The sequence below is a fragment of the Quercus robur genome, chromosome 9 (assembly GCF_932294415.1).
Source record: "Quercus robur chromosome 9, dhQueRobu3.1, whole genome shotgun sequence".
Lineage (NCBI taxonomy): Eukaryota > Viridiplantae > Streptophyta > Magnoliopsida > Fagales > Fagaceae > Quercus > Quercus robur.
Window position 1 is genome coordinate 15,437,170 of NC_065542.1, and position 16,809 is coordinate 15,453,978.

Sequence of the window (16,809 nt, forward strand, 5' to 3'; positions counted from 1 at the left end):
CGTGAAAATTTATACTGACATCATTTATTTGGTATTTAGCTGTTTATTCTTCTTTACGTATCTCAAGAATAAAGGAAGAAAATAGATAGTAATTGTTGTGTAAAAAAAGAGAAACAATTTTAAAAATTAAGACAATTTTATATCTTAATGAAATATACTGTAAAATAGATAATCTAATATAAGGTATTTTAAAAAAGTGAATATGTAAAATAAATATAAAAAAAAAGTAGGTAATTATGCTAAAATACACAAAAAAATTTGCACGAACTAATATAAATACAAAGTGTAGTTTTTACTTTACAACCCAAGAAGTGGTTTTGTTTTGTTTTGTTTTTTTTTTTTTTGATAATGTACAACATCAAATGTCATATCTTGTTGTTCATTGGAGTAGTTCTAAGATCACAAATTATTTCACAACTTTTTTGTCACAACTCTGACATGGTAGATTATGAATGGTTAACTATCATTTATACATAGACCCACCTATTTTTTCTTTACCAATCATACTCTACCACGTCACAATTATAGCAAGAAGTTGTGAAAAAGTAATAAATTATGTGAACCTAGACTTTTCCTGTTCATTGACCTCCAAATTTATACCTGCTGTCCAAATCATCAACCAGCATCTAAGTTTTAACGCTAAACAGTTAGATCTGTAAGCCAAGGCTACTTTTTTTTAGAAATTTCAGGGTCTGGAATCGCTTTTCTCTCATCCTCAATCTTAGGTTACATTCTTTTTGGGGGGAAAAAAACGAGACAAAATTTTTTCTTAATTCAAATGTTATAATTTTCACTTTATTACGTAAGTGATTGATCAGTTCCACTTCCAATCCCTTGTTTTCACTATAACCTTGGTGGCTTGGTTATTTCATGTTTATGTAAACTTCACCTTACTTCAATTTTGATAAATGAAATAAGGAGTTATATATTGACTTATTTTCTAATCCAAGCAATATCTACTATCTAGCACCCATCTCCAATTGTCATGTCTCAGTGAGAACAAAGTCTAGTGTGGCAATGAAGACAGAACTCAGCCTTAACAACAAAGTTACAACGGGCTATTATGTATACATATCTCAGATGTTTATTACATTTGCCTACTTCTCATAATGCCTTTAATGTCACGTACTATGGTTTGAGCAAGTCTCTGCATGCCCTAATTATATATCCTGTGCTTCATATTTGGAGCCAAATGTCAATTTACCTGCACTATAATTCTATTGAAAGAGTTATCAATGGCCTAAGCTTCTAATAGCGGCACATGGTTATTGAGAACAACATATTAAAACAAACTCATAGAATAAAACACTAATTTGAGGTCTAAAAATTTAGAAAGTGCCAAATGAAAAGTGCTCCATGAAGTGTGAACCAGCTTTGCAGGCCATTTGCTTAAAGTGGTTTTTCCTTGAGTAGTGGACTTTTGCACTTCGATGTTCAGCCTATTATTGCTTACGGATAAAATGGAGTCATTACCCATTACTCCCTGTCAAAACTTTTTACATAATAAAGTGAAAATTATAAAATTTTTGTTAAAAAATTGGATAGGTATGGAAGGCATTTTTAATTACTTGTGCTTTTAAAAAAAAAAAAAAATTTCAAATGTTACAACAAGTGGGGGAGGGGGGATTTAAATCCTCATTCTTCTCAGATAGGAGACTAGGCAATGCTACTGAGTAGCAAGGCTCTCAGTAAAATAATTGTGCTTGTTCAATATGTATAGCACCCATAACATTCTGCAGATATCTTGGGTAAACAAAGGTGAATTCCTTCAGACTACAAACAAGTGATGCACACATGATGGACAGGGTTCATGCTCTCGACGCATCTGGCATGACAATTTTCAAATATAAGCATCCTACAATTACAACATATTTTCCTAATCCACCAAGTCTTAGATTCAAATTGGAAGACTTAAACAATTTTAAAATTTAAACCACGGAAGAAAAAAAAAACAACAAAAATTTTAACCATTGGAAAGATTCGACATTCTGACTTCACATGAGAAATTTTTTTTTGGGAGTTACCAAACTCTGACTATTTAAGACCACCAAAATCAACAATGTGCTTGTATAAATTCTTACATTTTATGTGTGTGCAAGAGCATAAGGCATGAAATATGAACAAGGGAATGAAAGAAAAACCTGTTTTCTTGGTCTGATGATAAAGAGTTATCATCAAAAGTGGACGCCATAGGTTAAAACTCTCTCAAAGTAGTTTTTTTTTTTTAAGTTTAATATAACTTATCAAAAAAGAAAAAGAAAACCTGTTTTCTCAAGGGGTCACTCAAAAACTGAGCGCATATCTGATGAAGTTTGGAACATTGAAAAGGATGTTGAGCAAGAGTCCTACAAAGGCAAAGCAATAAAAAAGCAACTTTAGTAATTCACTCCCAAGATTTTGCAATATAAGCACCACATTACCACAATCTAAATCCAGTTCTAGATGGGCTAAGAATAATACAGGCTGTGCAGGAAAAGTTAAAACTTACCCAGCTGACGGTGAGCTAAGAGCTTGAGTTTCACTGCTTTTGTTGCACCCTATTGAACCATGCATAGGTTCAGATTGATAAACATGCTGTGGCCATTGCAGGAATTGAGGTAACAGGTACTACCAACTCTAGCACTATGACAAGGTGATTTTCATGCATATATCAGGTGCGGGCACTCATGTAGCATTTTGCATGAATTACATGTTAAGCCTTTGCAAATAATAAATTTAACAGTGTATTCATGTCTATTTTCATGCCCTTTATCTATTATTTTGTCAAAAGCTCATTAATTATAATACCCACTGGTGAAGAAAAAAAATTTCTCCCCGTTTATAAGTAACTTTTCCTATACATATATAACTTGTCTTCTTAAGCAAATAATTCTAAAAAGACCAAAACGTTCTTAACCTAATAATATTAGAGACTAGATGATATGGAACTGATCTACAGATAAGTGCTTCATTGCATTAAAGTTTTTTATCATTAAAAGATTTTCCATGGGCCAAATACTCAACTGTCATAATCAAACTTCCAGTTCAAAATGCCATCATAGAGGTTTAACATAACACTTGGCGGAATCAGCCAGAGTATATAGAATTTTGGTTGAGTAAACTAGCTCTGCCAAAACCAAATGAAGTTGCATATTAGTCTCAGTAATAATGGAAAATGCATTCCTATCACATGGTGGGGATGTAGATTTTAAAAACAGCAATGCTTGGCATGCTGGGAGTAATATCACATCATATGTGCTTTCATCAGAAAAGCCAGGGAAAAAGACAGGACATTCTATTGGGGGGGTGGGGGGGAAGGAAATAAACTGGAAAATATCATTATTTCCGAAACTCTAATGGAATCAGAAAGACTGGGTTCTTTTATAGAAGTTTACCTAATTGATCCTTTCATATAAATACGTGTTGCATTCCCATATCTGTAAAATAATCAAAAGCCACAACCTTACAGCTGCTGTTCAGCTTCTTTTGGGTTTGGGCAGTGGGTTGACTGGTTGAGTTGGTTAGAGTTTAAGACATGACTGGAGCAGAAGAAAGAAATGAAAGATGGTGAATAACATATCATCTATAAGTTACACCAAGGGACGAGAAGTAAAAATTTTATTAAAAAAATCCAAAATATTACATTTCTAAACACTTTCACATATGCAGCAACCAGCATTGGTCCCAACAAACAACAGAACCGATGTTTTTACCTATGCACAGCATCAGAATCTGCCGAGTGGCATTTGGGCTTCAAATATGCATCAATAACTTGCAAGTGCTGATCACCCCTTTGTGAATCATGCTTACTTCCTACAAGACCAAAAAATGTTCAATGGTAACAGCAATGTGAAGTTTCCCATTTTGTAAAACCAAATATTTGGAACTGATGAGCAAAACACATGCATAGCTATAAAACAATAGCAACAGAAAAACCTTAATCCCAAAATTTTGGGATTGGCTATGATCCTCAATAGACTAATTTAGGGTTAGCCACATATATTCTCCATCATATTATCCTATCCAAAATCATGCTCTCTGTTATGTCTTTAATTAACATATCCTTTTTCACTTTTATTTATTTATTATTAGTAAAATAAATTATTAATGAAAAAGGTTTCGACCGACTCATGATGATAAGCTACATAAACTAAAAGAATTACAAAATTACACAAAGGAGGTATTATTTGAGACCCCAAACAAGTGAACAATCAAACCAAGATCGAAGTACCAAGACTTCAAGCTAATTTTTTAAATTGACTTTATCCTCAAAAGACCCAATGATTGCGCTCCTTCCTCAATAGCCACATCAAACATAACTTTTTTTTTTATTTTTTAAAAAGGTCGTGCCCAGTGCACAAAGCTCCCATTTTTTGAGAGCGTTTTGGAGAGATCATGATAAACAGCCTTACTCCTAATTTGTTTTGGAAAGGTTCTTGGACTTGAACACCACAACTTGTCACTTTTGGTGAAAGACACTTGTCATCGCACCAAGTCCCGACCTATAGCCACATCAAACATAACAATGAAAAATTCCATATCAGCAAATAGTGCTTCCCAAACCAAATTCTCCACCAAGATAAAAGATCAACTACCCTCCTTGGCTACCAATGTTATTTTAGGTCTTCCTCTACCCATTTTCACATTTTTTATATATAAATATAACTAGATGATAAAACAAGTCTCTCACTTATGATGCAAATCCTAAAAAAGCATGAGAAAAATGTCCACACATACACATATATAGCAATTATTTTTTGTGTCCGAAAATACGTACTAAAGCATTTTATAAAAAGATTTATTAAAGTCACCCAAAAACCCAATTTTATCACAACCTTTTTTTCTCAAAGATCAAAAAACATTATCCTATACTGCTACTCAATCACAACTAAATTGTAAACCTAACTCAAATTTAGCACACCCCCGAACCCAAAAAAAAAAAAAAAAAAATAGTAGAAGCAATAAGAAAATGACATGTCAATTAAGGAAGTTACAAAGACCAATAAAATAGAATGGAGGAAAATAGGACATGTGGCTGACCTTGACTAATTGTTGAGAATCCATTATTGGCCCAAAATTTGGGACTAAGGCTTTGTTATTATTTTGGTTATTGTTGTTGCACACACTCACACCTAGTGGGTTTTGTATGCATAACCTGACCCTTCACCCATTCTTATTGGAGGAGAAAGTGTCATTTGAGACAGAGTTCATTACACTGCAAAAAAGTTTAAAAAAAGCATAAAAGAACCACATGCAAGACTGTTACATGAACTATATAAGGTTTCTAGAATTCACCATTAACATTCATATCATAATCCAATGAGTTCTCCTGCTATTATTGCACTTGGAAATGGTCCCCTGTTTCTTTGAACTTCTTTTATTTTTTACGAAGGACAGTCCTTAGCCAATCGTGACTAATTTGTTAAGGATCCATAGCCAAGCCCAAAACAATTAGGACTAAGACTTGGTTGTTGTAGTTGTTAATCAATTGCATAGCAAAAGAATTATTATTATTATTTTTTTTTCCTAAAAAGCTTCATAAGTATTTTACATTGACAATTAGAAATTTACCAATAAGTTCCTTCCAAATCCACGCCGTCTCTCTACATCTGTCATTTCATAGCAAGTGATATAACCACCATCTTCTAATTTATTAGCAAAATGGATGCATAATTAGTACACAAAAAATACGTTACTCTAAGGAATTTCAATATGCAACCAAATGTGAATCTACTTACCAAGGCATATATCTCTGTACACGGTCCTTGCACCAAAAAGAAAGACATCTGAGTCCGAAGTGAAACATCCATTCTGATGGTCGTTATAGTAATGTTAGTGAAAAATGATAATGATGATAAGATAAAATAAATTTTTTATATTTATTTCATTCTTTTAAATTCCATCTGTTACACTTTTTTATTCATTAAACCCATTAAAATATTTCATGTAGATATATTTTAATATTCCTTTATTTGACCCCCAAAAAAAAAAAAACTAGTTAGTTCTTGCTTCTATAATCATATATTTAGGCATTACCCATCTAAGCAAGGGATGCCAAGTGCCATGCCCAAAACTTTAGCCAAAATAAGTTAAAATAAAGTAAACAACATACAGTGATTGCATTTGCACACAAGGATTCTCACCTCACTTCCTGAATTTAAGCGGCGTCTATAAGTCGATAACTTAATAGCAGCAAAGATTAATTAAAATTAAGATATGTGGTCAAATGCCATGCTCTGAAAGCAATGACATCTTATCTGAATACATTGTTTTCATATACTTCATAGACAAGTAAAATCACAAACTCAGACATCTATGCAAACTATTCCTGAAAATCAAGTGCCCCATTAGTCATTCTTTGACAAAAAACCAAAAACCCAATCTTCAAAATAAGTAAAAGATTAAATCAAAAACCCACATCTAGTTTTAAAAGTAAATGACAGAATTGAAGAAACCCAGAAAGACAAAAGCATATGAATTAAGTACCTGTAACAAAAACAATGGTGCAAATAACAGCAATGAGAGCTCTGAGGCGGTGAAAGAGACCTCTGAGATAAACCTTCTCTTTCATACAAGAGTGTGATTTGCTAACGTTTTGAAGCTGAACCATCCAGCAAGAGAGATCTATGTACACCCTCTTGTTCCTAAAAACCCATAATTCAAAATTTTAAAAACCAAACATAAATCCCCAAAGAAAAATAATCATTAGGGTCTGTTTGGTTGGCGAAAAAGAGAAAAGAAAAGTGGGAAACTTACTGGAGATGGTGAAGTGGTAGAGTTTTCTTGCATGATTCCAAGATATCCCACAAGTTCGTCACACCCATACTAACTACTGAGACTGAGACTGAGAATGAGACACAGAGAGAGAGAGAGAGAATTTTGAAAACTCTGAAGTTTTATTATTTATCCGTTAAAAATATGAAAATGGCGAATGTGATTTGTGCGGGTTCTTCTGTAACTTGTGTACCGAACATGGTGAGGGACTAGAGAGAATGATTGGACCCAATGGATCTAATTTGGCCTTTTTTTTGGTTTTACAAAATTTAGTTCTTCTGGGCTGGACTTTTTTTTATTATTATTTTTGGCCAAAATGGCCCATTAGCATTAATTTTCGAAATATTTAGCAACAGAGCACTGTTTCGAAAATAATGAGGGAAATACCACTTTTTCTGGTACTCGAGCTTGGTGAGCTCGAGTACCATGTTTTTTTAATCCACTGTCGCCCCATATTCAAGGAGCCCTATAGTGGCGTTTTTAAGCCCTATAGTGACGTTTTCGGACCCTATAGCGGCGTTTTTAAGCCCCCATACCAGGTTAAGGGGCCCTATAGTGACGTTTTCGGGCCCTATAGCGGCGTTTTCCTGCAAAATTTTTTTATAAGTCCCCATAACAGTTCAAGGGACCCTATAGTGGCGTTTTTAAACCCTATAGTGACGTTTTTGGGCCCTATAGCGGCGTTTTCCTGCAAAATTTTTTTATAAGTCCCCATAACAGGTTCAAGGGGCCCTATAGTGGCGTTTTTAAGCCCTATAATGACGTTTTCGGGCCCTATAGCGGCGTTTTTTTTTTAGAAGATGTTTGACCAATGAAAAGATGGTACTCGAGCTCACCATGCTCGAGTACCAGAAAAAGTGGTATTTCCCTAATTATTTCCGAAACAGTGCTCTGTTACTAAATATTTCGAAAATTAATTCTAATGGGCCATTTTGGCCATTATTTTTTATGCTTTCTTAGTTGGACTAGAATTTCCTTTTACCTTGTTGAATTAGGATTTTTTCTCTTTTCCTAATTAAGTCGTTTTCTCTTCTCTAAGAAGAAGTAGGACTGTGTTATTTGACTTATTTCATCTCTTAAAGGATCAAATCCTTCTTGTAAATACTTTTTAGAATGAGAAGATGATGGAAAATTGTACTTTAAGCAAAGTTAAAAAATGCAATTTGCGATGTAACTTATTTTTTTTATTAATAAAAGTTTTTTTTTTGAAAATTTTTCTCTATTATTCAACTTATTTTTCTTGTAAATTTAAGTTTCATAGAAGATTTATAAGCATTGAGAAATCAAAGAAAATAATAATCAGTTATTAAACTAAAGAATAAAAAAATAAAATAAAAAACTGAGTTCATAAGAAATGACATTGGTTTTATTATTATTATTATTATTATTTTTTAAGTTCTATAGTCCTCGACAACAAAATAAACCAATGCCATTGGGTTTCAAAGTCTTCTCAATGTGTATCACTACATTTTCTTAGAGAAAAATCCTATGAAAATTAGAAATTGTTAACAACATTAAACAAAAAATACAAAACATATTTCATCAAAATTATGGTGGAACATACTTTTGGGTTTGAGGGTTTATAATAAACAGAGTAAAACCATGCCTTGAAATTTGCCAACTCATTATCAACATCTTCTGCAACAAAAGAAAAGTAAATCCACATGGAATATGCTTAAAACAATTGTAATTATGAATCTCAAACCCACATACAATATACTTCTCAAAACTTGACATTTGTCAAAATTCATCATCTACCACTATAAATTGAAGAAGGGATAAAGTATACAACAAACAAATTAGCTTTAACACAAATCAAGCAAGACATCTTTTGTAGCATTGAGATCCCAAATATAAAAGATTACCAAATTTAATCTAGACAAATATTAAAATTGAAATTCATTTTATGAAATTTCAGAAAAATGGTCAAGTCATTATTTTGTTAAGCAATTTGACCTATAGGCCAAAGGTTCAACCTTTAACGGTTCTAAACGGCATCAAAGAAAATAAATCAAATTTTGAAGTTCTTTTGATATGACCAAAAATGTTTCTCATTTAATTAGTGATATCTCATTTTAAGAATGTATTAGAGTCAGATTAAGCAATATGCTAGTCTCAACCACGCAATAAAAGAGAAATAAATAAAATAAAAGAGCCAAAGTCAAGTTCACATCTTGATCAACTTTAGTTTTGGCAGTATCATCCATTAGCTTTTGAGCATCTGCTAGGTTAATGAATGACTTTAATTGTATAATTACCAACCTTCAAGCTATCAAAGACATCTTTCTGCTTGCTTGCCAATTCAATATTTGTCAACTGAACCAAATTTGTAGTTGGAGTATGCACAAGTTTTCTTAAACAACATAATCAAAAGAGACTTGAAAGCAAGTTAAAAAAAAAGGTGCAATCCATAAAAGCCAGTAATTAATTTAAGTTGGAGAAATAAAATCGAAATAAGAATGTTTGTTGGCAACATTGTTCATGAACCCACAAATCATAAGGAAAATGCCATAGAGAAAAAAAAAGGGCCAACAAAACATCACTTAAGAATATTATCAAACAATTTGTGTACTTGTAAAAGAAACAACACTTAATGAAAATATACAGTCATTGAAAGTGGTATTTTACTCAAGTTTAAAATAGTAGCACAAAAGTCATGAATCATTGCAAAATTCAAATATAACAATGAAACTTCCTAAACATATATGTATAGCTAATTCCAAATTAGCTATTTGAGCCCATATCCAATCAAAGTTGATAGGACATATGAGTATTATTCTTTAGATTAAATTCTCATTTTAAACATATTGGGCATAAAGTAATGACTTAGATCTGAGAAGAGCACATTCCAAACCAACTTAGATCTCGGGGACCTCTTTTCTCTCTCTTCTTTTTTCTTTTCGTCTTCTTCTTTTTTCTCTACTATATGTATTGGATTTCTTCTGTACACAAATAAGGATAGCCCTCTGTACTTCAACTCATCACTCCCCATTTTTCTTATTTCTTTAAGTTGATTTCCTTAAGTTTAATCCAATTTAGAGAATTGTTATGGATTGTCAATTGATTTATTTATTTATTTATTTTTTAATAATGTTAGTTTGATTGTTTAGAAATTATATAAGAAATTGAGCTTTCATGTCTAATTAACTAAGAAATTAATTTTTTTGTTTTGCGGCAACTCTTAGTTTGTTAATCTATGATTGATGTTTGGAAAGATTAATTTATGTATCTTTATTGTTACTTGATTAACTATGTTTTTTTTTTTTTTTTTTTGGTAAATAAATAAATACTCGATTAACTATGTTATTATTTACGAGGCTTACTCGGTTTATTATTATGTATTTCCGAGGCTTAATAAATATTGTAAATATTATTTTTTAAATATATTATACTCTTTGCAATTGTTGTGCATCTTATTAATATGTTATCATGTTTGCAACTGCTGAAGGGTGTAAAAATTTTCAATTTTTCAAAAATTTTACTTTTCATTTTTCTCTATCAAAACTTCTTTTGTTTTTAGGTAAATGCTAATTATTATTTTTACATTATTTATCAAAATGGATAGACAAAATCAAAAATGTAATCTCTTGGATGAAATCAACACTGAAAAAGGCGATTGGAATATTAGAGTTAGAGTCACAAGAATGTAGGAAGTTCTTAATATTAAAATAAATAATGAACTTATAAGTGTTGATTTGGTGCTGCTTGATGAGAAGGTAAGTTTTGAAATAAAATAATAAAATTATTTTTAGCTCTTCAAATACAATTGAATTATATTTTCTTGATAAGTTTATTCTCATTTTTTCAGGATAATCTTATTCATGCTAGTATTAGAAAATCATTTGTTAATCATTTTAGAGATATACAAGAAGGTATAATTTATCGAATAAAATATTTTGGAGTTGTCGAAAACAAGGATGCTTATAGGATTGTGAATCACAAGTACATGTTAAGATTTTATGCAACAACATTTGTGAAGTTGTTAGAAACAAATGATGAACTTATTGCAAAACAAAAATTTGAATTGGTTCCATTTGATGAGCTGAAGTATCTTGCTAACCAAAACACAACTCTAATAGGTAATTTTGATTATACATTTTTAATTTTGATTATACATTTATACTTAAAACGTAGTTATATACTATTATCTTCATAACTCATTATTTTGATTAAGCACTTTATCGTTTATAGATGTTGATAAGGGTAATTCTTGAAGTCTAAGCAAAGGGGACGGACCTATTGTATCTGACGACTTTGCTAATGCACCCGTAAATGACTCCATAAAGTTGACGGTCCATCTCAAGGTTGACGAGTGTGCCTCAGGATCATTTATGCATGGATGAGACGACCAGAAAGCATAGATAGAATAAGTAATTGACAGGATGAAGCTGACGGGGGTGAAAGGAATTCTTGACGGGTCCAGCATGTCTTTTACTTGGGCTCCACGTATGAATATACCTTGCACCCCACAATAAACCCTAATCAAGAAGACTTCTATAAGGACAGGATTCCGCAAAATATGCAAATTAAAGAGAATCTCTCCCACAAGGAAACATCTTCCTAGCCAAGGACCGAGTGTTAACCCTATGCTACTATAAAAACACCAAAACCCTCACAAACCAAGGTACGCATAATTTTACCCCAACTCTGGCACTCTAGAGTTGCAAAAGTTCTCTAACTTGACCTTCGGAGGGTACTTGGCCGGTACCACACTGGTGCTCTCTATAAGGTCTTCTCTTTTTTCTGTGTTGCGCAGGTGTTGTTTCAAGCACATGAGGACCGTGTGACTAACTGTTGATTTTCAGCATCATTAGTTGGCGCCGTCTATGGGAACTTGCAACTTGTAAGCCATACTATCGCTTCCCGGACAAAGAGTTGCATGGTACTTACTTGCTCAATGACAACCACGAAAAATGTTCAAGGAGACGAACCACGCACAACCGCCCTCGAGAGACAAGTTCAAACTTTCGCCGCTATAGTGGAGCGCCTCACTAAGCAAAACCATGATCTGGAAGAACAGCTGCACCAAAAGAACGCAGGGCTTAACACTCAAGAGGAAGACCAAGAAGGCACCAATGTTGAGAGAAGGTACCAACGCCCCAAGCAGACCAGAACGACAGGACACTAACCATCCATCCGTCACAGATACGGCTCCGCCTCACATGGTCGCAAAGATACAGATGATGAAGGAACGGATGGACTTTATGATGAACGCCCTCAGAGGACGGGTGTCTAGCGACCTCGATGACTTGGTCCACCCAACTGATTCACCATTCACTACATCCATCAATTCGTTCCCCCTTCCACCAAAGTTTCGCATGCCACAAGTGGAAAGTTACGATGGATCCAAGGACCCCTTAGATCACTTGGAATCTTTCAAGACCCTGATGCAACTTCAAGGGGTGGTGGATGAGATCATGTGCAGGGCCTTCCCCACCATGCTAAAGGGTCTCGCAAGGATTTGGTTCAGCAGGTTGACGCCTAACTCCATCGGTACCTTTAAGGAGTTAAGCGCCCAGTTTGCTTCACACTTTATCGGGGGGCACTGGTATAAGAAGTCCACTGTATGCCTAATGAGCATCAAGCAACGAGAGGATAAAACATTGAGATCTTACATAGCCCGCTTTAACAAAAAAGCACTTTCAATTGACAAAGTTAACGACAAGATACTTGTGGCTGCATTTATGAATGGGCTGCAAAAGGGTAAGTTCCTATTTTCTCTATATAAGAATGACCCAAAGACTATGCCAGATGTGCTTTACAGGGCAACTAAGTATATGAACGTGGAAGACGCACCCCAAGAAGAGGGAAAGATAGGAAGACATACGGTAGGATAGGGGACGGAAGATGGCTAGAACTGGAGAATGGTGGGAGGACAGGCACTCCAAGCCCCTAACAGGGAAGTTCACTAGCTTCACCCCGTTGACTGCCCCAATCGACCAGCTCTTGATGCAAATCAAGGACAAAGGAGCCCTAACCTTTCCTAGCAAGCTGAAGGGAGATCCTAATAAAAGGTCTAGAGATAAATACTGATATTTCCACCATGACCACGGTCATGACATGGTTGACTACTACGACTTGAAGCAACAAATTGAAGCTCTCATTAGGCAAGGAAAGTTGCAAAGGTTCGTCAGCCGGGAGAAAGCAGGCCCACCTCAAGAGTAGGCTCCCTGCCGGGACAACGAGCACCCAAGGTTGCCCCTCAGAGAGATAAGGATGATTGTGGGAAGCACGGCGGCCACCGGTTCGTCCAAAAAGGCTCAAAAAACTTACCTCAAGATGGTTCAAAATGTCCAGCTGATGGGCTTCGTCCCAAAGATGGCATGGATCAACAACCCCATTATCGAATTCTTGGAAGAAGATACTCAACGTCTCCACCACTTGCATGACGATGCGCTCGTCGTTAGCATCCGGGTAGGAGACTACAACATGCACCGAGTCTTGATTGATAACGAAAGCTCTGCCAACATCTTATACTACCCGGCATTCTAGCAAATGAGAATTGACAAAGAACGGTTTGATCCCGACCAACGCCACGCTCGTCGGGTTTGGAGGAACTAAAGTATACCCCCTCGGTGTAGTCACGTTGCCTGCTATGGTTGGTGATTATCCGCAACAAATCACTAAAGATGTCACATTCCTTGTAGTTGACTGCTTATTTGCCTATAACGCCATCCTGGGACGAACTACCCTTAACTCGTGGAAGGCCGTAACTTCGACCCACCATCTGATGATCAAATTCCCTATCGAGTATGGAGTAGGGGAATTATGAGGAGATTAAGCAGTTGCATGCGAGTGTTATATTGCGATTTCGGAGATGGACGATCATCTACAGACAATAAACATAGAAGAGTAGCAGATGGTGGCAGAACCCTAGAAAGGCTTGAGGAAATACCTCTGGATGGCTCCAAGCCAGATCGAATAACAAGGATCGGCACCGTCACCAATCCGACGGTCCGCCAAGCGCTCACAACTTTTCTTAAAGAGAACTAGGATGTATTTTCCTAGAGCCATCAAGACATGCCAGGAATCGACCCCTCGATCATGGTGCACAGGTTGAATGTGTCCCCTTCCTTTCCGCCCATTCATCAAAAGAAGCGGGTGTTCGCCCAAGAAAGAGATCGAGCTATAGAAGAAGAAGTTCGCAAATTAAAATAGGCAGACTTCATCAAGGAAGTTTACTATCTCGATTGGCTGGCGAACATGGTGATGGTCAAGAAAGCCAATGGAAAATGAAGAATGTGCGTGGACTTTACAGACCTAAACAAAGCATGCCCCAAGGATACCCTCTCCCATAGGTCGACGGCCCAGTAGACTCTACGGCCCAGCACCAGCTACTGAGCTTCATGGATGCTTTTTCAGGATATAACCAGGTCAGAATGGACGAAGTAGATCAGGAGAAAACTTTGTTCGTTACCAGCCAAGGCCTCTTCTGCTACAAAGTGATGCCATTTGGCCTTAAGAACGCAGGCGCGATGTATCAGAGGCTCATGAACAAGATGTTCGCACATCAGATAGGAAGGAATGTCCAAGTCTATGTTGACGACATGCTGGTAAAAAGCTAAAGGGAGGACGACCATTTGGAGGATCTCAGGGAAAACTTCGACACCCTTCGCTTTTACAACATGAAGCTCAACCCGGGTAAGTGTGCATTTGGGGTGACGGCAGGGAAGTTCCTAGGATTCATGGTATCTTAAAGAGGTATCGAGGCCAACTCGGACAAGATCAGGGCCATAGTAGAGACGACCCCCCAAAAGAATGTAAAAGAAGTACAAAGTCTTAACGGCAAGGTAGCCGCCCTGAATAGGTTTGTGTTAAGGGTAACAGATAAGTGTCTACCTTTCTTCCAAACGCTGAAGAAGCTTTTTGAGTGGACGGCTAAGTGTCAACAGGCATTCGAGGATCTTCGTGGTGCAAAGGAAAGGTACCCATCGATGGAGAAACTCGCCTTCGCTTTGGTTATGGTAGCCCGCAAGCTCAAGCCGTACTTCCAAGCCCACACAATGATCGTCCTGATAGACAAGCCCTTACGGCGTGCAATGAGCAACCCTGAAGCCACTGGGCGATTAGCACTATAGGCAATAGAGTTGAGTGAGTTTGACATAAAGTACCGCCTGCGGATTGCCAATAAAGGGTAGGTCGTTGCTAACTTCATTGCGGAGTTCACGAAAGGGGAAGGCTAGGGGGCAGACAAGCATCCTTGATAGAGTATACATACGGATGGATCGTCCAACAAATAGGCTGATGGAGCGGGTATCGTACTTTGTTCTCCAGAAGGAGACAAGATTGAATGCATAGTTTATTTTAACTTCCCTACCACCAACAATGAAGCAGAGTACGAAACTCTAGTGGTAGGACTTGATCTCGCTAAAGTAGTAGGGGCCGCAAGTGTGGTTGTTTATTGCAACTCTCAGGTCGTTACAAACCAAGTAAACGGGGATTACAAATGTAAGGGTGAAAGTATGAAGAAGTACTTGATGCAAGTAAAGAGAAGGGTAAATGACCTATAGGCCAAGATTGTTCAAATCCCCAGAGGAGAAAATGAGCAAGCCGACCGTCTTGCCAAAGCCGCTTCAGCAGAACATATGGTCATCCCTAACAAGGTACTCTCCTTTGTTCAAATTTCACCACTAGTAGATCCCGTCGATGTGCAGGAGATAGGTTTTGAGAGCAATTTGGCCACACCATTAGTCTCTTACTTAAAAAATGGCGCATTAGTCGATAAGGAAGCCGTAAAGAAGCTGAAGTTCCAAGCGACATGATTCATTCTGATAAAGGACGTCTTGTATAAGAGAGGCTTCTCCCACCCATACCTAAGGTGTTTAAGCCCCGAGGAAGCAGACTATGTTATAAGAGAAGTTCACAAAGGGATCTATGGGAACCAATCAGGGTCACGGTCGTTGGTACACAAATTGATTCGAGCTATATACTACTGGCCCATTATGCAGAAGGATGCCCAGACTTATGTCAAAGCCTATGACAAGTGTCAAAGTTTCAGCAATGTCATCAGACAGCCATCAGAAGAATTAACCCCAACGACAGCCCCGTGGCCATTTGCTCAATGGGGATTAGACATCATGGGCCCATTCTTGATAGTGGTACGATAGATGAAGTTCCTTATAATAGGCATAGACTACTTCACCAAGTGGGTAGAAGCTGAAGCCTTGGCCACCATCACAGAGAAGAACGTGCGGACCTTTTTTTGGAGGTACATCATCTGCAGGTATGGGATCCCTAGAGTCTTGGTCTCAGATAACGGGAAACAATTCGACAACGACTCCTTCAGGGATTTTTGCTCATAGTTGGGGATCAAAAACCACTACTCCTCCCCCGCCCACCCTTGAGCTAACGGACAAGTTGAGGTCACAAACCGATCCTTGCTTAAAATTATCAAGACTCGGCTTGGGGCAAAGGGTATATGGCCTAAAGAACTGTCAAGCATACTATGGGCATACATGACAACAGCCAGAACACCTACAGGAGAGACACCGTTTCGGCTAGCATGTGGAAGCGAGGCGGTTATTCTAGCTGAAGTTGGGCTCACAAGCTACAGGGTGGACAATCACGATGAAGGAAAGAATGACGAGGCTATGCGTCTACAGCTTGATCTATTAGACGAAGTTAGGGCGACAGCTGAACAAAGACTCGCATGATACTAAGATCTCATGGCCAAGCACTACAACTCCCGAGTCAGACATAAAGACTTCAAGGTGGGAGACCTCGTTTTAAAAAAGGTAACGGGCTCTACTAGAGATCCCACCCAAGGAAAGCTCGGTCCTAACTGGAAAGGACCTTATAGAATCACTTCTTGGCAGAGGAAAGACACCTACCACTTGGAAACATTGGACGGACAAAAGTTGCACCATCCATGGAACACTGAGCACCTCAGAAAATACTACCAGTAGAAGACAACAGGGAAAACAACACTCCTCATTTCCAGTTTATTTCTTTTAGTTAAATTTTTGCTTACAGTACTTTTTAAGCCTAGAGGGCAGGTCTTTTTCTTTAAAGAACAATTTTTCTACATATGCATGCATTTATCATAATAAGAGGAGT

The 16,809-nt window shown here is 36.7% G+C and overlaps 1 pseudogene; it reads right to left on the minus strand.

Annotated features, from left to right (window-relative positions):
- Nucleotides 1-1,282: 1,282 nt before the first annotated feature.
- On the minus strand, nt 1,283-6,971 carry LOC126700764 (single-strand DNA endonuclease 1-like; annotated as a pseudogene).
- Between the last annotated feature and the right edge of the window lie 9,838 nt (nt 6,972-16,809).